At 45.3% G+C, this 25683-nt stretch overlaps 1 protein-coding gene, 1 long non-coding RNA gene and 1 pseudogene across 3 annotated transcripts in view; 1 reads left to right on the top strand and 2 right to left on the bottom strand.

The window, feature by feature from the left end:
* The window catches only part of LOC126355778 (tyrosine-protein phosphatase Lar), a 1814905-nt gene that overhangs the window by 1640161 nt on the left and 149061 nt on the right, over nucleotides 1-25683 (bottom strand). The gene's annotated exons all lie outside the window — the stretch shown is intronic.
* Nucleotides 1-25683, top strand: part of LOC126355779 (uncharacterized) — a 297536-nt gene that overhangs the window by 130181 nt on the left and 141672 nt on the right. The window contains exon 4 of the long non-coding RNA XR_007565529.1: nucleotides 23030-23078. This is a non-coding gene — a long non-coding RNA (uncharacterized LOC126355779). The remainder of the gene's footprint in view (nucleotides 1-23029; nucleotides 23079-25683) is intronic.
* Nucleotides 6057-6174, bottom strand: LOC126356535 (5S ribosomal RNA; annotated as a pseudogene).

Here is a 25683-nt window from a genome sequence, read left to right as displayed (position 1 = left end):
TCAGTTTACGAGGAGCATGGCAGCATTAACAGACCGCAGTGACGAGATAGACTGAGAACACAGTTGTGGCACAAATGGCTACGGGTGTTTTCACAGAGACAACCACTTCAAAATCGTACGACTAATCCACTGGACCTGACGACTAGACAGATGATAACAACAGAAACACTGCGGGGGTTATCAGAAACTGGGTAGATATCACGAGTTGCTATGATGCGTTCTCCGCTAAAACAGTACTAAAGACAAGACGGAGCCAAAGTCAATCGCGTCACTCACTGACATTCTGTAGCGATGAGTCTCGCTCCTGACTGCGGCTGTCGGATCGACTCCGGTGTGTCCATTGCCGGCTTGGGGTAAGATTAGAGATCTTCTTTGCCAAGATCGCTAACAATAACCTTCATTCTCAGTGATCGGTTTCGGTAATTAGTATTACCGTCTTCCGATCTCGACAGACAGGTTATTGCATATTTCTTAATGCAGCAGTAAGAGTACTCTTTCTCATAACTTGGCAGGTACGTATCAGACTAGAAGATTGATGCATCGACATGTCATAATTAAAACAGCCATATACAGAGTTATTCACCACGAACATCTGCCTTGTGCCACTCACAACATGGGACATAACTGCCGCCACGGCGCCGCTAGACTAGCAGAAACGTGAGAAATATAGGACTGTTGCTTCATGGTGTAACACTTTCCATTTCCAACTGTATACATTGGAGGAAACACAGTTTGTAGACTCACTACGAAAAATTCTCTCTTGAAATACTGTAAGGCTCCCCTGATAGGGTAAACCTAAATAACTCCGTGGCTTACTTTATTTTGTGGCAGCAGACACATCATTTGTCCTTAAGCAAGGCAGGTCTTCTCCGCTCAGTTCCAACCGTCCTAAACAAATGGCAAGAATGTCTTCAGATGGGAAAGATGTCTTCAGACGGGGCGGGAATAAACGCTATGTGCGGAGCAGGTAGTTTATTGTATGTTGTGCGGAGGGAAATACGTCGTTTGCTGCGCTGATCGTGTAAAACAAGTTTATTACGGTAAGTTGTTCAAGTAATTAGCCAGACATTTATATGCAGTTGTATTACCAATGGAGCATACTTATAATCTCAGTCATCAAAGTTCAATTTAAATGCCTTATTACTGAAACGTTGGCCTAGAAAGGCGACAACAACTCTTAAGTATTGTGCTCCTTTCAGACAAAACAGCTCCGTCTATCAGCAAAAGTGAGAAGAACGATTAGCCAAAAAGGGTTACGTGAGCAAGAGAAGACAATCTTATTCAACTGATGACATTCGTGAAGTACTTAAGAAGCCTATGGAGGAAAAGTGGCCGATATACGAACGTTAACTGGATAATCAACTAACCATTGTAATACCAAAAAAAATCAGTGTCTAAGGGAAAACAGAAGTAAGAACAAAAGAAATGACGACATTTGCACCACTTGTAAAAAGAGCTACAGCTGTGGGAAGATTAAAAGTGTTTGATTCAGCTTTGTTTTTGTCAGCGATGGTTCTACGTAAGTTGTCAGTCAATCAATTCAACTGACTGCATCTATGTGCAATATCTGGGCAAATGTTAGAGATAGTGACACCGATGGTGAAAGTGAGTGAAAAGTATGTTAAGTGAACTTCAACAAAAGCACGTTATCACGAAGTTCAAATGGCGCTAAGAACTATGGGGCTTAACTTCTGAGGTCATCAGTCCCCTAGAACTAAGAACTACTTAAACCTAACTAACCTAAGGACATCACACACATGCATGCCCGAGGCAGAATTCGAACCTGCGACCGTAGCGGCCGCGCGGTTCCAGACTGTAGCGCCTAGAACCGCTCGGCTATCACGAAGTATATTGTGTCACACAATTATGTATGCCATAACGAAAGCAGGTAGCACGGCCACTTTGTTTACTACATTTTATACCTTCAGTAGTTTTTCGTTCCTTTAATGTTCTTTATCATGGATTAGTGGCTCTGAGCACTATGGGACTTAACATCTATGGTCATCAGACTCCTAGAACTTAGAACTACTTAAACCTAGCTAACCTAAGGACATCACACAAGACCCTGTCATCACGAGGCAGAGAAAATCCCTGAGCCCGCCGGGAACCGAACCCGGGAACCCTAGCGCGGGAATGGATTAGTAGATGAATGTAGAGTTCTCTTACATGTAAAATATACAGTCTCTAGACTGAATATTTGTTTTGATTTATCACGTAGACTCCTTCAACTACGACGTTAGGTAGGTTTACCCTATACAACCTTTCGTGTAGCGTCAGCCACCACATATTGATGTGGATCTTTGTGACATTCTCACGCTGACTACACAAACCCGTGACGAATCGTGCAACTCTCCATCTCTTCTTTATTACTTCCGTTAATCCAAATTGGTAATATATTAACTTCCGTTAATCCGAAGTGACAAGGGTCCAAGATCGATGAACGACGGTGGAGTATTTATCAAAGGTAGACTTGTAATGGACCTGTCTCTTGTGCATTAACTGACTTCCTGTGATATTTGCATGGCTGCGCCCCTGCATACTCTGCCACCACATTTACGTACAAGCTTCGCGGGCCGGGAACGGTCCCTGCGTCATGTCGCAGGTTGTTTGCCCACAGAAGAGCCGCTGAACTGTTTACCGTCAAACCTCCTGCAGCCGCCACACCGTCAGATGGCGTGCAGGTCGCGGTAAACAGCGCTGCAGTCGCAGGCACCTATTACGTTTGCGCCCGTCACGTGTCCACGTGACACCGCGCTTGTAACCTTACGCTGGAGCGTACGTAGGGCGCACGTCGGTCCTTCGAGAGCCAGTTAACGCTTCGGGCTCCGACCGACCATAAGCTGCCACGGCCATCCGCTACGGACCCTAAGCCTTCGCTGCCTGCCAAGTCGTCTTCTCGCCCTCGCTGTCGGCCGCTCCCCAGGGCACCACTTCCAGGGTCTGCCTCGTGGGGCCGTGTCCTTACTATCCTCCCTGCTCCAGGCTACTTCGGCGTTCATGGACACTCGTGTGCGAAGCTGTACTTCGTTTACTTCCTGTTAATAAGCAAACAGTTGCTATTGCATTGCGTGTGCGATGTATTTCAATACAGTCACTTACATCACTCAAAGGACTCAATACCTCCCTAAGATTCTTGCAACAAAACTGAACGTCGCATTTACCTTCCTCACAGCTACACCAAGACAGTACAACTAAGAAGACACGGAAGGTGCTGGCAGATAGTTGTGCTGCAACGAAATTTATAAAATTCGGACAAAAAGTGTTACACGAAGAATTTGCACAATTATTTACCAAATGTTTTCGAACAACAATACTTCTGCTAAACTGGACGAAATCTGTAATCATTCAAGAAAGGAGACTCACAAGATAAAAATATACTGACCTATCAACTTTCTATCCGTACTGTACAGCATTAAAAGCCACAAAACACACACTTGGATTTTAAGGGGGGCATACAAACGAGATGACCAAGCGAATCGGTACAGCATGACGAATCATTTGCGAGTCCTGAACGAAATTACCATTTTATCTGGGACTCGTAGGCTTTAGGAGGCTTTCGACTCGGTTTCAACAAAATATGTATTCACCCCCGGCCCCTGAGAAATGCAGCATTCCTCGAAACAAGGTTAATATACTGAACAAGAAGTAGTAACACGTATAAACGCAACGTATCTGAACCTCATTCGTTTTGATGGTGACACGCTCCTCTTTGTTAGAAGTGTAGATAAACTTCAGCAACGAATGCAACAACTTTACATATCAACATTGAATGTAAGCTTGATAAACACTTACAACATGACAAACGAACAGAAAGGGAAATTCTATAAATTATCAATGAAATCTCAGAACGAGTGGGTGAGGTTTTATATATAGGACAGTCAAGGCATGGATAGATGGACATCGTAAGAAAGTAACAGGAGGTACAACTGCTCTGGAGCGTTTTTTATACACTAAATAGTGAGAGACAAGAAGACAAATACGGATCAGGGCATAGCCTAGAACATAAGATGTAATTATGAGGTTTAAGGGACAGGATGATCAAAATTGTCACACCAGAAAACGCGTAAGCTGTAAGGAAAGACGGCTAATACATACAAAAAACAAGTGGGAGCAGTAAGACAGGAAGACCAAGAACGAAGTGCTCGGATTAAAAAGGTCGTAAGACAAGGGACGCAGTCCTTCGCCCCTAGTGCTCCATCCATAAAGCGAAAAAGCAATTGCGGAAATGAAAGAAAAGTTGGGAATGGAAAATTCTGGGTTGACGGATATATGTGGTGAAATTCGGGATGACACTGCTACCCTCAGCGAAAGTGAGAAAGAACCGCAGGACTTGTTCAGTGGAATGAATAGTTTCAAAATTATAGATTTTGGATTGAAGATAAACATAAGAAAGAGAATTTTATCCACGGTGGATGCTCCTGAACTATGTGACTGTTCCTTTATCGGGTGCAGAAAAATTTCCGCTATCAGTTACAATACAAGATTATTTACCCGTCACACGACCGGTTTCGGGCTTGTGTCCATACTCAGGTGTTTATACATTCATGTACGTATTTCTATTGCTGGGGACCACTGTTTAAATACCAAGAAAATTATTTGCTGTAGACTAAAGAGAAAGATTATTTCCCGTCACACGACCGGTTTCGGGCTTGTGATAATACACAGGTGTTTATACATTCATGTACGTATTTATATTTCTGGGGATCACTGTTTAAATACCAAGAAAACTATTTGCTGTTGACTAAAGAGATACGAGTGGAACAATTGTCAGTGGCAAGACAGCATTTGTCGAAAATATATCTGTAGGTACATAAAGAGGAATCATCCTTGTTATAAATGTGCTGTGGCGACAGTTTTTCTACTCAGTTGCACATAATTCTATGTGCAGCATAATTATAATAAGCAACGGCTTCCAGTCAGATTACCGAAGTTAAGCGCTGCCGGTAGTGGCCGACACTTGGATGGATTTCTATCCGGACCGCCATGTGCTGTTGCCATTTTTCGAGGTGTAGCCAGCCTCGTGATGCCAACTGAGGAGATACTCTACCGAATAAAGCGCATCCGGTCGAAGAAAACCATCGTAACAACCGGGAGAGAAGTGTGCTGACCACACGCCCCTCCTATCCGCATCCTCAGCGGAGGATGACACGGCGGTCGGATGGTGCCGATGGGCCACTTGTGGCCTGAAGACTGAATGCTTTATAATTATAATGAGGATGCTTCACCTTTATGTAAGTACACTTATATTTTCACTTAAGAAAGAGTACAGTCATGTGGCATAGCAGCAATGAGATTAGCGATAAACATCAAAATTACCACACAGTGGATGAAGTGAAGGAACAGTGTTTCCTTGGAAGCAAGGAGGATATCAACGGCAGACTATCAAAGACACAGATGACATTATTGACCAAGAAAAGCTTGAATGTTGAAGATTAGGTAGACTGATAAGAAATAAGATTCTCAAATGGTTCAAATAGCTCTAAGCACTATGGGACTTAACATATGAGGTCATCAGTCCCCTAGACTTAGAACTACGTAAACCTAACTAACCTAAGGACAGCAAATACATCCATGCCCAAGGCAGGATTCGAACCTGCGACCGCAGCACCAGCGCGGAAATAAGATTCTCCGCGGAAATGTCGAGGAAAGGAACATCTCGAGAATACTGGCAGGTTGATAGGTCATGTGTTACATCAGGCTGCAATATCTATTTTACTAGAGAAAGAAGTACAGGAGATCCGTAAAGAGTAGAAATTGTAGGAAGAGACAAGGACCTGAATATACCTAATCAACGATTGAAGACGTTCCGTGGAAGAGTTACTGTGAGCTGAAGACGTGGAGCGCCACATTGAACCAGTCAAAGCACTCTGTCTTCAAGCGACAAGTGGCCCATCGGTACCGCCGTGTCATCCTCAGCTGAGGATGCGGACAGGAGGGGCGTGTGGTCAGCACACCGCTCTCCCGGTCGTTATAATAGTTTTATTTGACCGGAGCCGCTTCTATTCGGTCGAGCAGCTCCTTAATTGGCATCACGAGGCCGAGTGCACCCCGAAAAATAGCAACAGCACATGGCGGCCTGGGTGGTCACCCATCCAAGTGCCGGCCACGCCCGACAGCGCTTAACTTCGGTGCTCTCATGGGAACCGGTGTATCCACTGCGGCAAGGCCGTTGCTAAACCAGTCAGAAGACTGATAACAAAAAAAAAAAGGGAGACATCTAAGTAGGTAATTTAATAGCAGGTGGACGGAATAAGTTTTCTGGTGGCTAGCAAGAGACAGGAAATCACCGAGACTTGAATATAAGGGAAAGCTGGAAGGTGACCCTGAGAATCCCTCAGCAATGACTCGGATATCTATAGCCGACAACCGCAATTCACAGAAAAAATGTAATGGGGGCCTTCATCCAGTATCGGGTCTCAATTAGCTCTCGATGAAAACAATACTCTGGGGAGGAGCGCTGGTTAACTTATTCTTGTGATTAAGTCTAATGTTAAAGAGAGCGAACCCAGCGCCTGACGTCGACACAAGTGCGGCAGACTTTCAAACGAAATATCGCCCTCTGTTGGCAAAGTAACGTTTCGAGGGCGTAACTAAACCCGAGGTAAAAAAAAAAGGGCAGTCTGGCTTTGCGTCGCGAGGCTGCCGGTGAAACCAATCGCACTCGCGGGGAGAGGCAGGCGTGCTAACGACGTGGCCCGCACGCCTAATTAACCGCTCGCAGGGAGAAAGGCCGGCCGCGGGCGTCTTGCGGAGCGCCACCTAAGCCCGGCCGAGCGGCCAGAAACACTTGCTCGTGTTGCGCGGTCGTTAATTAAAAATCTCCGCCGGTCGGCCACACTACGCCTCGGAGTAGTTTAGCTGCCGCGGCCGAGAGCGGGCCTTCTAATTATCTACCGGAGAGCGGAGACGTCGCTACCGCCTGCCGCACACCCCTCGAGACACGGGAGACGAGACCTGTTGTCCCTCACGGCACAGCGCCCGTCGATGGTCGACTGCGACTACAGATTCTACAGGGTGACGCACGGGAGACGGACGGTTTTGAACTGAGTAGTACTGCGGGCGCGCTGGCGGTAGGTGGTCGTGATGGGGATAGTTGTGATCCACACAAGACGCCGTGTCATTTACTCACTGCTCTAAAATGCACACCTTAAAAGTTATGAGCACTTTTTCATTGGAAGCGTTGCGTTTCAAAGTAGCGAACATCAACAAGTGCTCATAGCTCTTAGCGTTCGCATTGTAGAGCACATGTTAACGGGACTTTTTTTCTTGTTTTGGTTCATACTGGACAGGAGAGCCGTAAAGAATTAAAATTGTAGGGGGAGATAAGCACCGGAATATAATGGACGGTTGAAGACGTTCCGTGGAAGTGCTACTGAGAGCTGAAGATTTGGAGCGCCATATTAAACCAGTCAGAAGACCGATAGAAAAGAAAAGGAGACATGTAGGTAGGTAATTTGATAGCAGGTGGACAGAAGAAGTTTTCTGGTGGCTCTATAGCTGACAACCGCAATTCACGAGGGCCCCACTGGACTTTTTTTTTCTTGTTTTGGTTCATACTACCACCAACCAAATATGGACAGCAAAGAGCTTGCAGTAGAAGAGATTTGTTCCACAGTAGCGAAGATCAAGAATTGCTCATAGCTCTTAAGGTATGCGTTTTACAGCCCACGTTTACTTGACTTTGTTTGTTTAGAATTATCATTCCTGTCATGTTCCTGAATACTGGCCATCGCTTCTGAAACACCCTGTATAGTGAAGAGAAGATGAACAGCCTCACGAAAGAGGCAGGTTAGTTGGGGTGGGGGCGTCCATTAATTACGTGCACTGCTTACTGGGGACGGGGGAGGGGGGGGGGGGGGGAAGTCGGGAAAGATGTCGAGCAGAAGAAACTCATGTAACCTCACGTGGGGGAGACCGGGGTCTCGGTAAATACCACGTAATTTCTTTTTTCCGCAACAAACAGTGCAAAACTGTGAGAAAACTGGGTGAAATTGAGTAAAACATGTTTCTCCACTAAAATATTGCTAAATCCTACACAATAATATTTATCGCGGTTATGCAAGCGCCGCAATACTGACCTTACGACTTATCTTAGAAGAAAGATTAAGGAAAGGCAAATCTACATTTCTAGCATTTGTAGAGTTAGAGAAAGCTTTTGACAATGTTGATTGGAATACTCTCTTTTAAATTCTGAAGGTGGCAGGGGTAAAATACAGGGAGAGAAAGGCTATTTACAATTTGTACAGAAACCAGACTGCAGTCATAAGAGTCGAGGGGCATGAAAGGGAAGCATTCGTTGGGAAGGAAGTAAGACAGGATTGTAGCCTATCCCCGATGTTTATTCAATCTGTATATTGAACAAGCAGTACAGGAAAAAAAAGAAAAATTCGGAGTGGGTATTAAAATCCATGGAGAAGAAATAAAAACTCTGATGTTCGCCGATGACATTGTAATTCTGTAAGAGACTTGGAAGAGCAGTTGAATGGATTGGACAGTGTCTTGAAAGGAGGTTATAAGATGAACATCAACAAAAGCAAAACGAGGATAATGGAATGTAGTCGAATTAAGTCGGGTGATGCCAAGGGAATTAGATTAGGAAATGAGACACTTAAAGTAGTAAAGGAGTTTTGCTATTTGGGGAGCAAAATATCTGATGATGGTCGAAGTAGAGAGGATATAAAATGTAGACTGGCAATGGCAAGCAAGGAAAGCGTTTCTGAAGAAGAGAAATTTGTTAACATCGAGTATAGATTTAAGTGTCAGGAAGTCATTTCTGAAAGTATTTGTATGAAAGTGAAACATGGACGACAAATAGTTTGGACAAGAAGAGAATAGAAGCTTTCGAAATGTGGTGCTACAGAAGAACACTGAAGATAAGGTGGATGGATCACGTAACTAATGAGGAGGTATTGAATAGGATTGGGGAGAAGAGAAGTTTGTGGCACAACTTGACTAGAAGAAGGGACCGGTTGGTAGGACATGTTCTGAGGCATCAAGGGATCACGAATTTAGTATTGGAGGGCAGCGAGGAGGGTAAAAATCGTAAAGGGAGACCAAGAGATGAGTACACTAAGCAGATTCAGAAGGATGTCGGTTGCAGTAAGTACTGGGAGATGAAGAAGCTTGCACAGGATAGAGTAGCATCGAGAGCTGCATCAAACCAGTCTCAGGACTGAAGACCACAACAACATGCAAGAGCCACAAAGTAGCACAGTACAGTGTGGATTGTTTGGCCGCCACCGGCCAGCGTAGTGTGCGACTCAACGACCGCTGCGGTGTAGGAGCCGGGTGGCAGAGACGCGCGGATGCCCCCTCCCCCCCCCCCCTAACTAACCTAAGGCCATCACACACATCCATGCCCGAGGAAGGATTCGAACCTGCGACCGTAGCGGTCGTGCGGTTCCAGACTGTAGCGCCTAGAACCGCTCGACCACTCCAGCCGGCCCCCAAATGTAAGTGATGATCTAGAAAAGAGATGGTGAGTGGATGTGGTATCTACTTTCGATCCATCACAAGAGCTGCACAGCAGCGGCGTGCCGTCCACATTGCACCACCGCGCCAAGTGCGAGCCTCACAAATTGTAACACGTCGAGGTACTGAGTGTCTGTGTGCAAGCGACAACGGTTTAGGCTGGCTACACCACAGCGGAGTGGAATGAGCAGATGATTTTACTAAACATCACATGAGCATCTTGGTTCCAATAGTCATTGTTTGAGACCACACATGAGTTCCCGTGGACTCAATTAGAATAATATTCGTTTACGAATTTCGGTCGTTCATTTTATTTAAGCTATATATTGTTCGATTTTCTCACTGCGATTCTAGATTATAAGCAAATTTCGTTTTTTTTTTAAATAAATCCAACGCAATCAAGCACAGATTAACGTATTTACACCAGAAATACCCATCTTGAAAAATCTCGCATGAGATTTGGGGGGGGGGGGGGGCGCAGATGCCAGACTGAGATTCATTGGAAGAATCCTAAGGAAATGCAGTCCTAAAACAAAGGACGTAGGTTACAGTACACTTGTTTGCCCACTGCTTGAATAGTGCTCACCGGTGTGAGATCCGTACCAGATAGGGTTGATAGAAGAGAGAGAGAAGATCCAACAGAGAGCATCACGCTTCATTACAGGATCGTTTAGTAATCGCGAAAGTGTTACGGAGATGATAGATAAACTCCAGTGGAAGACTCTGCAAGAGAGACGCTTAGTAGCTCGGTACGAGAACATACCTTCCCCGAAGAGTCGAGCACTATATTGCTCCCTCCTACGTATATCTCGCGAAGAGACCATGAGGATAAAATCAGAGAGATTAGAGCCCAAACAGAGGCATACCGACAATCTTTCTTTCCACGAACAATACGAGACTGGAATAGAAGGGAGAGCCGATAGAGGTACTCAAGATACCCTCCGCCACACACCGTCAGATGGCTTGCGGAGTATGGATGTAGATGTAGATAGAACTGCAGCATGCCGAGATAAATGACAGAAATGGACAAGCAAGGAGACCAGTCATGAGACAAGACCACTGGCCTTACCTTGACTTCAAGTAAGAACCATGGTAAAAAAAAAAGAAAAAGCGATCGCGTGTTCTCTGTTGGGTCTGTGAATATTAGCTTTTCCGCAATAGATCATAGGCAGTGTTAGTCTTGTCAGTGATGCGGTTTTGCGTCGTTTGTAACGGTGACGCCAGTATTGTGTGGCGCGTTGGCGCGGTATCTGTTTACCGTACTCGTTAAGGCCAGCTGCAGAACATTTATTTAATTACGAACTGGCCTCCTACCGGTGAAGCCCATCATCAAGCGGCCAAGCGCTAACAAGCCGAAAATCGCTTCGCAATTAAATTCGGCAGCAAGGCTGCGCCTGTGCGTTGCGTTTCAGTTTATCAGCACGCTCCGCCGAACACCGCCGGAAAAGTCTATTAATGCAACATTTATCAGTTACACGTATTAAAAAAAAATAAACGAGTTCCCTTTTAAAGCGTTTCCATATAAATATTAAAATTTTCATTAATCTGCGGTGCTTTTGTCTGAGACTGTTTAATTTTTCATCGTTGACAGTTTTCCCCCTAATTGACCATGCGATATTGTAGTGCTGAATATCGCCGCTGTTAATATTATCCTGTGGTTTCGGCGAACCGGTGGGCGGCGGAAAATTCAGCGCACGATGTTTACACGCTAAAATGTCAGGGCGCGTGGTGTTCTTCTATTGACTCGGCTCTCGGTAATAATGTTGATTTGGTTTCTGCTCTTTGCATTATTAGGTTTGCTAATTTGTTTGTCTATTAATTGCTGTTGTGTTGAGTGTTCTTTGAGCCAAGGGTGACGCGGAATATTCCATGGGAAACCGTTCCCCCGTGCTGACGCAACGTACTGTCAAAGTACGGCACTCGCCGATTTAGGGGGAGCGCCCGTGTTATCAGAGCAGTTCGCAGCGCCGCCAGTAATTCTGTTTTACTCGGTATCGGCTGGTGCGGCGATCGCTAATACACTGGACTCCTGGCTGGAAGGGCCTGTGTTAAAATCATCCGAGCGGCCTTTGAGCTGGCCTATCCCTGCATCTCCTAAACCGCTTCGGTGAACGCGGGTATGCTCTCCCTGAAACAGCGGTGATAATTTCAATGCTTGTCCTTTATGCTCTGTTAGAACAAGTGGCCCGTCTGTGATGATCTCGTTGCGTACAGGACTTAAACTTAAGTTAATGATTTGTCTGTCTCGTACAGATTCTCCGTCGAATCTGTCGTTTGTGTTGCGCGATTTTAGATCTTTTTTCCGTGATTATATTCCCCCCTACGGCACGGATATTCCTGACTCTTGAGAGTTTTTTTACGTGTGTTATCGTGTTCAACCTGCAAAACTGTTGTCTAGCAATAGTATGTGAATTGGTCTTGGTTAAAAACAGTCTTGGTTGCAATTTTATTTTTTACGTTTCAACGACGCGTTTCGCCTTATTTAGGCATCTTCACATCCGAAATGTTGTTATTCCATTCACACCGCCACCTCCATTGCAATCGGACTTCTTCTTTGTGCCACAAACACTTGCTCCACATAGTCGAAGAGAAAGACTGGACGTGATTAAAAGATCAAAAAGTAGTCTTAAGTCAATAAATAAAGCAAATAAATATGAGAGGCTTTCTGGGCTGCAATGCTATCACCTGATAAGCCTATATCTTTTGTTGAAATCGCAAGAAGCAGTTAAAAGCTGTTAATTCAGAGGTTCACTGTGAAAATATTTATTCAATACGAAATATTAACTTATGTAGTTTTGGAGATATTGAAAGAGTGCTGTTAATATTTGACTCTGAGTTATTGTAGATATTTGTAGAGGTGTAAGAAGCCATGACATTGTAATTCTGTCAGAGACAGCAAAGGACTTGGAAGAGCAGTTGAATGGAATTGACAGTCTTGAAAGGAGAATATAAGATGAACATCAACAAAATCGAAACGAGGACAATGGAATGTAGTCGAATTAAGTCGGGTGATGCCGAGGGAATTAGATTAGGAAATGAGACACTTGAAGTAGTAAAGGGGTTTTGCTATTTGGGGAGCAAAATAACTGATGATGGTCGAAGTAGAGAGGATATAAAATGTAGACTGGCAATGGCAAGGAAAGCGTTTCTGAAGAAGAAAAAATTGTTAACATCGAGTATAGATTTAAGTGTCAGGAAGTCGTTTCTGAAAGTATTTGTATGGAGTGTAGCCATGTATGGAAGTGAAACATGGACGATTACTAGTTTGGACAAGAAGAGAATAGAAGCTTTCGAAATGTGGTGCTACAGAAGAATACTGAAGATAAGGTGGATAGATCACGTAACTAATGAGGAGGTATTGAATAGGATTGGGGAGAAGAGAAGTTTGTGGCACAACTTGACTAGAAGAAGGGATCGGTTGGTAGGACATGTTTTGAGGCATCAAGGGATCACAAATTTAGCGTTGGAGGCCAGCGTGGAGGGTAAAAATCGTAGAGGGAGACCGAGAGATGAGTACACTAAGCAGATTCAAAAGGATGTAGGTTGCAGTAGGTACTGGGAGATGAAGCAGCTTGCACAGGATAGAGAAGCATGGAGAGCTGCATCAAACCAGTCTCAGGACTGAAGACCACAACAACAACAACAAAGAAGCCATCTTTCAGCTTGTCTGGCACTCCGTCGCTTCTTGGAGCATTGTCTGTCCCGCACAAAGGCTATGTGATCAACAGCCGTCCAAAACACCCGCTTTGGGATTTACCCATATCGAGCCACGCGCTCCCTGAGCTCAACTGGGATGGCACCGTGACGTCACGTCCTCATCCCGCTGACTCGCACACGGCCAAGCACGCAACTCAGCTCTCCTCTATGTGACTTGAAAGTCAGAGCAGCTTCCATCTCAAGCAATCTGTTTCGGTATCGATCGAGTGGTCGCAGTCGACCTCAGATTTATGAAAAGAGCTGCGAGTTTAACCCAGTCATATCATATCACACCTTGGATTCTTTTCTGCCGTGCAAAGAAGGTGGTTATCGATGTACAAGATGCGTCTGAAAGGTTCGGCGCATGGCTTCAGAAACAGAAGGAAGCTGGAGTTAGAAACAAAATCCCTTTACTGGCCTTTAGTGTAGTCACCATTAGGTAAAACACGCGTCTTACATCGGTTGTAAGACAGTAGGAAACTGTCGGCATACGCTTCTTGCGGAATCGCTCGAAGCACCGTGGTCACATGCTGCTTAATATGCGCAATGGCCGTGCGCTCAACTTTCTTGCTCAACGCAAGGTGACTTTCTTCAACATCCTCTTTACTCCCCAGATCTGGCGCACCAGACTTCTATTTCTTTCCGCACCTTCAAAAACAGTTCAAATGGCTCTGAGCACTTTGGGACTTATTATTTCTCAGCCCAACCTCTGCTGCAACGCCCTTACAAACTTCCCAAACTGTTTCCAACCACCCTGTATATCGTTACAGTAAGCAACATGCTGCGAGTCACTTTTCACGTGATGAGTCGTCATTACATCAGCTACATCTGTGGAATTCTTTTACTTATTCTTCGACAGTTAGTTGCTTTTCTGACGTTGACAACAATGGATATTGTCGAAAGGTCAGATTTTCTTCGAGTGTTAGCCGAACAAATGTACCGAAAACATTTACTGCGACAACTCTCCCGCGAAAAAGATCGTGGTTAAGCTACTGAAATAAAATCAGAACAACAGTTGCCTTTCCGGTACACACTTGCGCGTACTAATTTTTCACCGTTTCCGTTGATCGGCCTGACCGTGTAATTTGTTAATAGCAATACGTTTCCAACGATATTAGCAACTCATGCTATGTGCTGAACTGTTCGGTCTTTCAGTGCTCATGGCAGATTCCTAGTCTTCACAGTGGCTAATAAGATCATACTGCTAAGGCCTTAATTTTACGAGAATGTCGGAAGCTCCTCCACGAGTACTAATTGGGTCTGTATCACAGTCACCTATTCCAAAGAAATACTTTACTCGAGCGGATTCTTGTTTAATATGACTAGCGGGGATTAACTGCGTAACTGTGATGAATAAATCTGCTCATAATCGCAGGCGATTACTTATTTTTCGTCCCCCGCATGTAGCTAACGGTACGTCAGTCTCAAAACTTACAGCACCTTTTCAAATTTGAAAATTAAAAAAAAAAATGGCTCTGAGCACTATGGGACTTAACATCTGAGGTCATCAGTCCCCTACAACTTACAACTACTTAAACCTAACTACCCTAAGGACATCACACACATGCATGTCCGAGGCAGGATTCGAACCTGCGACCGTAGCGGTCGTGGTGTTCCAGACTGAAGCGCCTAGAACCGCTCGGCCACTGCTTCGCACCTTCAATTAGCCCTGAAAGGCGTACGCTTCATAGGCGTTGCGGGTGAACACGGTCCTTCAAGCGGTTCCTTAAGATGATAGTTTCCATCAATTTTACAACCGATGTCAGAAGTGTGCACTGCAGCTAATTGTGATTAATCTGAAGGCCAGTAGAAGTATTTTGTCCGTAATTCTTCTTTCCTTCATTTTATGAGGCCATTCACGAAACCTTTCCGATGCACCTTGTATATAATTTGAATAACTGATGCCACCAATGAAGTTCATGGAGGCATGTTGGAGAGGGTTGGAATACAGCTCCGCAGAGGTCTGCGCGGGTTGTAATATACACGGATGTATCAGGGGGTATCCGCAGTAATAATTTCTTTGCAGGTAAATACTGCGCCCATGCGGTTAGGTGCGGTTACAGCTGCTGATACCGCAATAATAATTGCCTTGCGTTGATAGTTAAAGGCCAGAGTTGTTTACTTGCATAAAACTCCTGCCGATATACACGAATGTACGAAGAGGCACTGCACTTGATTGTAAAGACTCGCTGAAATCTCTCAGTCGGCAGATCCACTATATGCACAGTTTCTAGGAGAGGTTAGATGCCTCGTTGACATCGGCGAGGGCTGCAGATCGCACCACAAAGCATTCATCGTGGTTTTACGCACAATTAACTTGTATCCACATCCCGTGACGCTCGTAGTTGGTTGGCATTTGAGTCATTCCGGTTTCATTTACGATAATACAGCTCAGTTTCGCAATTTGCCCTATATAAAACTGTTGTAACTTTCGTAAAAGAGCCGGAGTGTTCACGTGGCATTTAGGACTTTCACAGTATATTCCAACGCCGCAAGCAGTGAACGAGACAGGTCCCAAAATCATACGCCTGTCTGCCCCCCCCCCCCCTCTTTCCTCCACCACAGCGCGAACTATGATGCTTGCGAACGCGTCAATCATTGCTGCGGCGCCCTGTGGAATCTTTCCCTCTTTCCTGGCAGCTGTTCCAGAACGGACGGGGGAGGGTTGCCGACACGGATGGGCGCAACGTAGCGATGCAAGTCACGAAGATTCAGCGCGGCGTGCAGTCGGCAAGTGGGTGCCAGCAAGGGGGTGTAGCGAGATCAAAGGACACACACACACACACACACACACACACACACACACACACTGCTGCCTCCTGGAATTCTTACTGCATTACTGAAAGTGGACGCCAGTGAGACGTCCTCCAAGTTTAGTCTCCACCTACCTCCCGGAGCACCGTCTACCAAAACTCTAACACTCCTTTTAGGCATTATCAGATATTCCTAGAATTTACCTCGCTTCCATGACGATAAAGACACAGTAATTCCTCTCTCTTCTGCCTATTCTGAATTCATCGTTTCGTTATATTTGACAATACCAGGTAGACAGAAAAGTAACGGGGCTGTCGGAAAGAATTTGTATTTGCCACTGCATGTTGACGCAGTATTGTTTTCCAAATTTCAACATAAAAACACATCTGTTCGTCGACGGGCCACTGAGTCGTTCGATTTTGGTAGAGCATGTCACAATGTAAGAAGATAATTACGAAATTATGAATTTCAGGTTCAGGTCAGACAGATGATACCAGTAACTACTACGAGAGGTACTAGGTACTATAGACAGTGGTGCAATACAGTCAATAGTACCCCTTACGCATTGCTGGTTGTGTGGAGCGTTCGGAGTTGAGCACGCTTCCTCCGGCAGGAGGCGTTGCCTTGCCGTTTCCTTCAACAAATCCTCAAACTCTAACGTTCTCGCTCCTTTACGTGAGACGGGATCGGGCGTTTAGGTTTCGTGTGGAACGGTTTCATGCCGTCTAGTAGAATCGAAAAAGTCTGCAGATGATGAGAATATGTGCGTCTGGAAGTTTTCCGTCGAGTGGTAGGGCAACAGTGAGTGATTAATCGGTTTATTCGCGGATGGTTACACACGAAAAAGAGGAAGGAAGACTGGGGTATAACGTCCTGTCGACAACGAGGTCGTTAGAGACGGAGCACGAGCTCAGAGTGTTTGAAAGATGCGGAAAGAAATCGGCCGTGCTCTTCCAAAGGAATCATCCCAGCATTTGCCTGGAGCCATTTCGGGAAACCACAGAAAGCCTACATCAGGAAGATACGACGCGGATTTGAAGTGTCTTCTTCCAGAATGCAACACCACGGTAATTACACACGAAACCAGCAGGAAAATCTGTATCGTAATCACTCAGTAGCTCTATTATTTGTTTAACCATTATTAAGACTATCGCAAATTGTTGTACCGTGATGGTTAAAATTTTAACTTCAATGTGAAAGTGAGGCTTGTTGCGTCTAGCCATTATTCAAAATGGTTCAGATGGCTCTGAGCACTATGGGACTTAACATGAGAGGTCATCAGTCCCCTAGAACGGAGAACTAGTTAAACCTAACTAACCTAAGGACAACACACACATCCATGCCCGAGACAGGATTCGAACCTGCGACCGTAGGAGTCGCACGGTTCCGGACTGAGCGCCTAGAAACGCTCGGCCACAGTGGCCGGCCTAGCCATTATTAAGAAGTGTGTTATTTAAGAACCCAAAAAACGAAGTAAATGGTATTTCTTCAGGGCAATCTTTTTTATTTGACAGTGAAAAATTTTAATAAAAAAAAAAAGAGACACATTTTCGTTAGAGCTACAAGGTCAGGCTTTCGAACAAAGCTTTTGAATTCTTAGCATATCATCCTCTGATGATGTGTTTAAAAGGAAATAAAAGGGGAGGATAAAGCGTTAGGAAACTAAAATACAGTATCAAATTAACTAAGGCTCCTTCCCAGCATTTGGCTTGAACGATTTACGAAAACCACAGAAAGTCTCAATCTGGCTGACGAAAGATATAAACCGTCGTCCCCAGTGGCTTATCACAGCGCCATCCAGTGTTTAGAGGAGGTTGAATGAGCATAGACAGAGCTACTCGTGACCATCTGTTGTCCAGTAGAGTTCAGAAGTGAGGTCTTTATACTCGCTTTAAAATCGGCAGCGGATCCTATGAACTCATCTCCGAATTCGCTGTCTCCGTACGTTCAGACACTCGACTCGCCAGTCTACGCCGCTCCCTACTGAACTGAAAACTCATCGCTTTAGTCAGTTTGCGGATACAAGTGGGCAGTACCAGCGTAGTAAAGAGAGTGAAAACATGAATTCGCAAGTATAACCGACGCACGCTATAGACGCAACTGTTTGGCATAACGATTATTATATACCAATATACTGAGTATTTGGCGTTCCCAGGTACTTATTTATACCACTCCTCCTCCCCCCTCTATTCCATCGTCTCCTCCCCCCTCTGTCAACCACCTTCTCCCCCTTCTCTGTCCATCTATTCCTCCCACTCTCTGACCACCTCCTCCACCCCTCTTCCTAGCCATCTCCCCTCTCCATGTCCATTTCCTCATCTCCCTCTCCCTCTTCTGCACCCTTCTCTTACCCTCCCCCCTGTCTGCCATTTCCCTCTCCTGCTCTGTCCACCTTCCCCCCTCGCTGTCTATCCACCTCCTCCTCCCAAGTTCTCTTTCCTCATTTTCACGATCACCCTAATGGGACGCTGGTGGTTCTCGCCCTCGCAGTATTTGCTTGCAGAGCGCAACTAATATGCGAAACAAATTTGATTGAAATCGCTCCAGGGATTTAGAATGAGGTTTTTACCCACGTCAAATATATTTCATATATGTTTAACACGTCACACATATTTGTACGCATATTTCACCTTTTATCTCTAGCGAATTTCGCCGTACAGTTTCATTTACACGCAACTCAATGTTCGTATCTCCCGAATTACGTGCTGTATAATTATATGATTTTTCAGGTACATTCAGTGGCACACGTGGCTACTTTCTGCGAAACGTATTGTGAATAGAGTTAGTAACAAGGGAGTAATATATTAATCATCGTGTATGATGCGACAGTCTCCCTCACCCATCACGGTATTTGACGTCATATCTCCAGAATTTTGTGTCGCACCATGATATATTGGTGTAGGTACATTTAGCGGCGTGTGTGGATACTGCCTGCGAAGAGTGTTGCGAATAGTTAGCAGCAACGAAGTAATAAATTTAAACGTCTTGCGTGACGCGACAGCTTTTCACGCATCTCTGTGTTTGTGACGTCGAATAACTGTGTGTCGTACAATGGTATAATTTTTGTTCAAATGGTTCAAATGGCTCTGAGCACTATGGGACTTAACATCTGAGGTCATCAGCCCCTAGAACGTAGAACTACTTAAACCTAACTAACCTAAGCACATCACACACATCCATGCCCGAGGCAGGATTCGAACCTGCGACCGTAGCGGACGCGCGGTTCCAGACTGACGCCCCTAGAACCGCTCGGCCACATCGGCCGGCTAATTTTTGTGGTACATTCAGTGGTATACTTGAATACTGCCTGCAAAGTGTGTCGCGAAAATAGTTAACAGCAAAGCAGACATAAATTAGTACGGCATGCTTTTCTACAAGACGAGCGAAAATGTAGTAAGCGATAAAGCTTTTCCCTTTCATAATTTGGGGACGTTTTCAGCGAGAAGGAGTTTTGTTAAGTTTTGTCATTACGTGTTAAGCTTGCTACAAGTCACTGATTGCTCTCATTCGCAAATACTATATCACTGTAAGTGTGGGTATTAGCGCGTCGTAAGGTACAGTGCTTTTGCAATCCTAACCCTACCTCTTTGATACGTAAGTAATTCTCACCGGCACAGCGGAGTTTCGAGACAGTAAGCGTTATGTGTACCAAGATTGGTTGAAATCGGTCTAAGACGTGGGCCATATAAATGTACACTTACATCCATTTTTATACAGAGCGAGGTGGCGCACTGGTTTACACACTGCACTCGAATTAGGAAAGACGACGGTTCAAACACGTCCCCGGCCATCCTGACATAGGTTTTCCCAGATTTTCGTAAATCGCTTCAGGCAAATGTCAGCATGGTTCTTTAAAAGGGCACGGCCGACTTCCTTCGACATCCTTTTCTAATTTGATGGGACCGATGACCTCGCTTTTTTTGTCCCCTTCCCGAATCAATGAACTAACCTTACAGTAAAGAAAATATAAATAATCACAGCACAACATCTGCCAGACTATGCAGATGCTAATCCCACTTTGACGCGCTTGGCGCCAATATATAACCTGTGTGTTCCGAACCCTGCCCTGCTTCCAGTACCATACAGGACACCGAGCGAAGCGGCGCAGTGGTTCGCACACTGGACTTGCATTCGGGAGGAGTATGGTTCGAACCCGCGCCCGGCCTTGCTGATTTAGCTTTTCCGTGATTTCTCTAAAGCGCTTCAGGCAAATACCAGAATGGTTCCTTAGAAAGGGCACAGCTGATTTCCTTCCCAGTCCTTTCCCAATTCGATGGTAGCGATGACCTTCCGGTTTGGTCCCCTCCCCGAAAGTCAAGCAACCAAAAATTTTTATAATGTTTATATATTTATGAATTAGAGGGCGTCCCAGGAGGAATTGTCCATATTAAGCAACATCACAGCAACGCTCATTTTAAGCCAAAAAGTCTAGCAAACATGGGCTCTGAAATGCACACGTTAAGACCTATGAGCTCTTCGTCTGCGATACTGTGAAACAAATCTCTTCTACTACTATCCCTTTTCTTTCCATATATTGGAAGGAGGTAGTATCGACTAAAATAAGAAAAATGGGCTCTAAATTGCATACTTTGTTCAGTATATGAGATGTATTTCATAGTAACGACGATGAACAAGTGCGCATTGCTCTTGAGGCATACAGTTCAGAGCTCATGTTCAGCGGACAATTTTTTTTCTTGCTTTGGCCCACACTACTGCCTCTCAAAACATGGAAAGCGAAGCGCCTGCAGAGGAAGAGATTTGTTTCACAGTATCGAAGACGAAGTGTTACAGCTCTCGAGGTACACAAATTAGAGTCCAGAGAGAGAGAGAGAGAGAGAGAGAGAGAGAGAGAGAGAGAGAGAGAGAGAGAGAGAGAGAGCATTTTGAATAGAGAAGTGAGAGGGTGCCGGCACATAGCCTTATACAGGAGAATTGCGCTAAGTGTGGTGATCAGGAACTACCGTTACGCTTCCTGGCCAAATACTACAGGTGGAAATTTCTTCCGTCGCCAGGATCACAATCAATATACGTTGCAAGTACAGCGGCACCGCAGAGGCGTCGATTAACACCGTTTGCTGCAGAGAGGGATTATGCATTCCTGTGTTCCAATAGGCATTCTTGTTTGCATTTGTACAGGTGCTAAAATCGTTTCTGTTAGAATGTGCTTCACATTTCGTATTACTAGTACCTTTTTTTTTTTAAAAAAAAAAATGGTGTAATGCGATATGCAGCAGAACTCTGTATAATTATTTATGAAGTACGTGTATCGCTCATTTCCACAAAGGACGACGAAAGAAAGGTTTTCCATTTTATCTACAATTTCAAATTAGACCATACAGATCAGAAACGGAGCAAGTGCAACTGTAATGTAGAGGGTTGAATACATAAGAAATTAAGGCGCCGCTCTTACGGCAGTGTTATGCAGGCTTCCTTCATCTTTTTCCTCTTACTGAAACTTGAAGGTGTTGTGAGGCTAGTCCTGCTTTAGTACGGAAGTTGAATGAACGATCATGCCGTGACGGTGTAGCACTGAAAGGGCTAAAATGACCGACTCCCAGCATCACACGACCTCTGATGAAGATGTGATTCTTGAGACTGTGGAGGCTGTAACAGGCAAATTAAGAGATGCGGTGTACACAGTTGCGAATGTGCTGCAGAAGGTGAAGAGTGGTGCCTGGTAAAATTTCGATGCCGCAGTCCAAAGTTTGTCTAGTACAAACAAAATGGTTGTATTCTTGTTTGAACACTTTTGCAGCAGTCTTCGAATAAGTTACTCACACACACCAGTACAGTCACCAACAGTGAACAGATAACATAACACGCAACGCACTTCTCACACTTTGCGAAGGAGATGTCTCGTAGTACGCGAAGGATGACGAACCTTTTTTGGGGGAGCAGAACCCACCCTTCATCGTCTTCCAGCCAACGATGCCATGTCACTTGGTTGCTCCAGGTGATTTTCATGGTCATCAGTCATTTGGACGACTTTCATACAACAGGTGCGTTTGGCATCCAGGTCGAAATTATTCTCCTAAGCTTAAAGTGGCGTTTCGAGTGAGGGGTTTGGTTTGCCGGACTAACCCAGCCATTAATGCGGTGACCCAGACAATCAAGACGTACTCTAGAGGCAGCGTGCAGAAAATTGGAGGGAGAGGTTGGCGGTCCTGGCGACAGGTGAGGGCGCTGCGGTTGGCAGTATCCATGAATAAAGATGACCGGCCCCAAGTGGCGCCGCTCCACCGGGTTCCCCTGCGGCAGGGAACTGAGGGCTGCAGCCGGCACCGTGGCTGCCGGAGTCACCTGCCGGACTGCCCGTTCTGTTCACTAGAAGACCGACACTACTGCGCAAACACCAACGCTGCAACCCAATAACACTACATGCACGCCCAATGCGTTTCCGCGAGGTCAAATACCTCGGTGTCTGGCTGGACCGGAAAATACTCGGGGGGAGGGGGGGGGGGGGGAGACCACATTCAACACGTGACCAACAAAGCAAACGCAAGACTCAAAACAACTCTACGCTATGCGTAACAGGCGTAGCACACTGAATAGGAGGGTGTCCAGCTCCATGTACACCACACTTATCAGGCCTCTGATAACGTATGCTGCTCCCGTCTGGCGATACGCTGCGACCACACGCCTGCGCTGTCTGCAGCTCAAACAGAACAAAGTACTCAGAATCATAAGCAACGCTGCGCGCTACACACGCACCGCGGATTTTCACCGGGAATATCGGCTAGCTACCATCTTGCAGGTATTCCAAAAACTCTCCAGACGACTGTACAGAAATACGAGACACTCGCGTAACCCGAGTATCCTTTTTCTGGGTAACTACGACCACAACCATAGATGGAAACATAATAGACCAAAGACACTATTAGCAAGAAACTGAACATCTATGGTCCATAGCATGCTAACACTCAGTACTGGCGAGCCCCTGCAACAGAGTACCACTGGCAACGCCAGATGCTTGACGCGCCGAAAAACAGGCAATCGCAAAGAAACCGTACTGTACACAGCACGCTAACCAGCCACACACACCCCCTACACTGTGAGCCGATCTATGGCCTATCGCCCACTAATGCATGGCGACCTTGAACTGTTACAGGGACGCAGCCGCTGCAGCAGGCCCTACAACGAGCACTCGCAACGACAAGGTAACGATGCACGACACCTCGCACTAACATAACCTCACTTTGCTCGCACTGTCACGACTAGCAAGCCACTACTGCCCTTACTACCCGCCCTACTGTCGCAGATGTTTTTTTTTTTTTTTTCCCCTTGGCGCTTGCCTTGACACCTTTCCCCCTCTGCCCTTACAAACCGCTACCTTTCGATCGCTTTCGTCCACGTTCTGTCTCCTGATGGACCATGTCAGTGAGTATCCAACCCAGACGCATGGACAACATCACAGCCGGCATCCTGTGACTCACAATTTGAAAACTAACAGTACAACTTTTGGTTTGGTCACCACGTTGGTGTGGGCGTGGTGGGGCCCCATCCTTTATTAATGCCGGACTGCGAGGACGCAATTCGGATACTCCACTCACTACTCCGAAGATAAGAACAATTCTTTTAAATCAAGAACGAGTTTTTACAAATTTCCTGGCATCATACATGAAGGTCTACGATGCAATAAGCAAATGTTTAAAATGCTGTGGGCTAGACCACACAACCAAATATTGTGATGACGAACGAATAACCTCCGCCAAGTGTGAGGAGAAGGGACGTAAAAAAGCTGATTGCCTGTCAATGGAACCCACAGCGATGTAAAAGAAGAAACAAATTTTGTAACGCCGGCCGCGGTGGTCTCGCGGTTCTAGGCGCGCAGTCCGGAACCGTGCGACTGCTACAGTCGCAGGTTCGAATCCTGCCTCGGGCATGGATGTGTGTGATGTCCTTAGGTTAGTTAGGTTTAAGTAGTACTAAGTTCTAGGGGACTGATGACCACAGCAGTTGAGTCCCATAGTGGTCAGAGCCATTTGAACCATTTTTTGAAAGTTTGTAACAAAGGAGGAAGCTCAGAGTGCCCACCAGATAAGATGCTGCACGGCAGACTGACCGCTAATGTCAATATGAATGGAGAAGAAACTGCGAATAAATTGAGGATATTACAGTTAAATATTAAGAATAGCACCATGGTGAGCAATGAGCTTCCTAAGGCAATGGATGAGACACGAATTGATATAGCACGCTTGCAGGAACCATACTCGAGGAACTGCAAACTGATATATATCCCAAATAATAGTCGAGTGATAACATGAAATACACCACCGACAGCAGCAAATCAGCAGAAGGAATCAGTCGTGAGTTCCAATGTACTGCCACCTGTCCAGCTACCAAAATCACTGTGCTTAGGCGGTTACAACAGAACTGGGTACAATGGTCAAGAAGCTCCTCATAAGTCACACGTCTCTGTACTCAGTGCTAAGCGATGACTTCCGGTGGTGTAAGAAGCGAAGCCACTGAACAGAGGAGACGAGTGACGCGGAGTCGAGAGTCACAACACAGAAGACGAATGATGCGGGGTGGAGAGTCACGCTATAACCTGCAGCAGTCCGATGGAAGAGTTTGGGTTTGGTGAATACCTGGAGAACATTACCTGTCATCATGTGTAGTGCGAATAGGGAAGTACGGAGGAAGTGGTGTTACAGTAAGGGGATGTTTTCGTGGTTAGGGTATGGGCTTCTTACTGTGCTTAAGAAAATGCTAAATGTGGAAGGATTTGAACTCATTTAACAGTGTTGTGTACTGAAACAGTTCGGAAACGATGACATCCCTTCATAAAGCAGCGTACGTAAAGCAATGGTATGTGAAAAATAAGCATTCCTCAACTGAATGACATGCCTACAGTCCCGACCTTAACCCAAAAGAACACCTCTGCAATGAATCAGAACGTGGACTTCGCTCCAGACCCTAGCGTCCAACATCACTACATTTTCTAATATCAGCTCTTGAGGAAGAATGGGGTGGCATTCCTCCAGAGATACAGACACCTCGCTGCGAGTGTCGCCGGAAGAGTTCATAGCGTCATAAAGGCGAAGGGATATTTTTGATCAGATGTACTGCGGTTATTTACTGAATCTATATCCAAAGTCCAAAATGCTGAACCTATCACGATTCTTCCTAATCAAAGAGCAAGTGCTCCAATATGTCCTGAAATGTGTCCATTCTGATCTCAGAAGAAAATTGTTCTTATGGCGTCACATATTTCGGCCTTTAGTCTGTCATCCTCTGTTTCAGTACCATTTTGGTCACACAGTGTGTCGACATTTTGTGTTGATCCACCTACCGCTTTGACAAAGACAAAAATTTCTTAGGATTTTCTGCCAAGTCAGTACATAGAACTTTACTTTCTAATTAATTGAACGCATCTCGCATAGCCCTCCTCACACTACATTTCGCTTCGCGGAATTTTTGTTTGTCTGCAAGGCTTTGGCTGTGTTTATGTTTGCTGTGAAGTTCTCTTTGCTTCCGCAGCAGTTTTCTAACTCGGTTGTTGCACCACGGTGGCTCTTTTCCATCTCTTCCGATCTTGCTTGGCACATACTGATCTAACGCATATTGTACGATGGTTTTGAACTTTGTCCATTGATCCTCAACACTATCTGTACTTGAGATAAAACTTTTGTGTTGAGCCGTCAGGTACTCTGTAATCTGCTTTTTGTGGCTTTTGCTGAACAGAAAAACCTTCCTACCTATTTTAATATTTCTATTTACGACTGGAATAATCGATGCAGTACCTGCTTTATGATCGCAGAT

This window comes from Schistocerca gregaria, chromosome 3 (assembly GCF_023897955.1).
Source record: "Schistocerca gregaria isolate iqSchGreg1 chromosome 3, iqSchGreg1.2, whole genome shotgun sequence".
NCBI classification, from domain to species: Eukaryota; Metazoa; Arthropoda; class Insecta; order Orthoptera; family Acrididae; genus Schistocerca; species Schistocerca gregaria.
The sequence above is the reverse complement of the archived record's forward strand: the minus strand, read 5'-3'. Positions and strand labels throughout refer to the sequence as shown.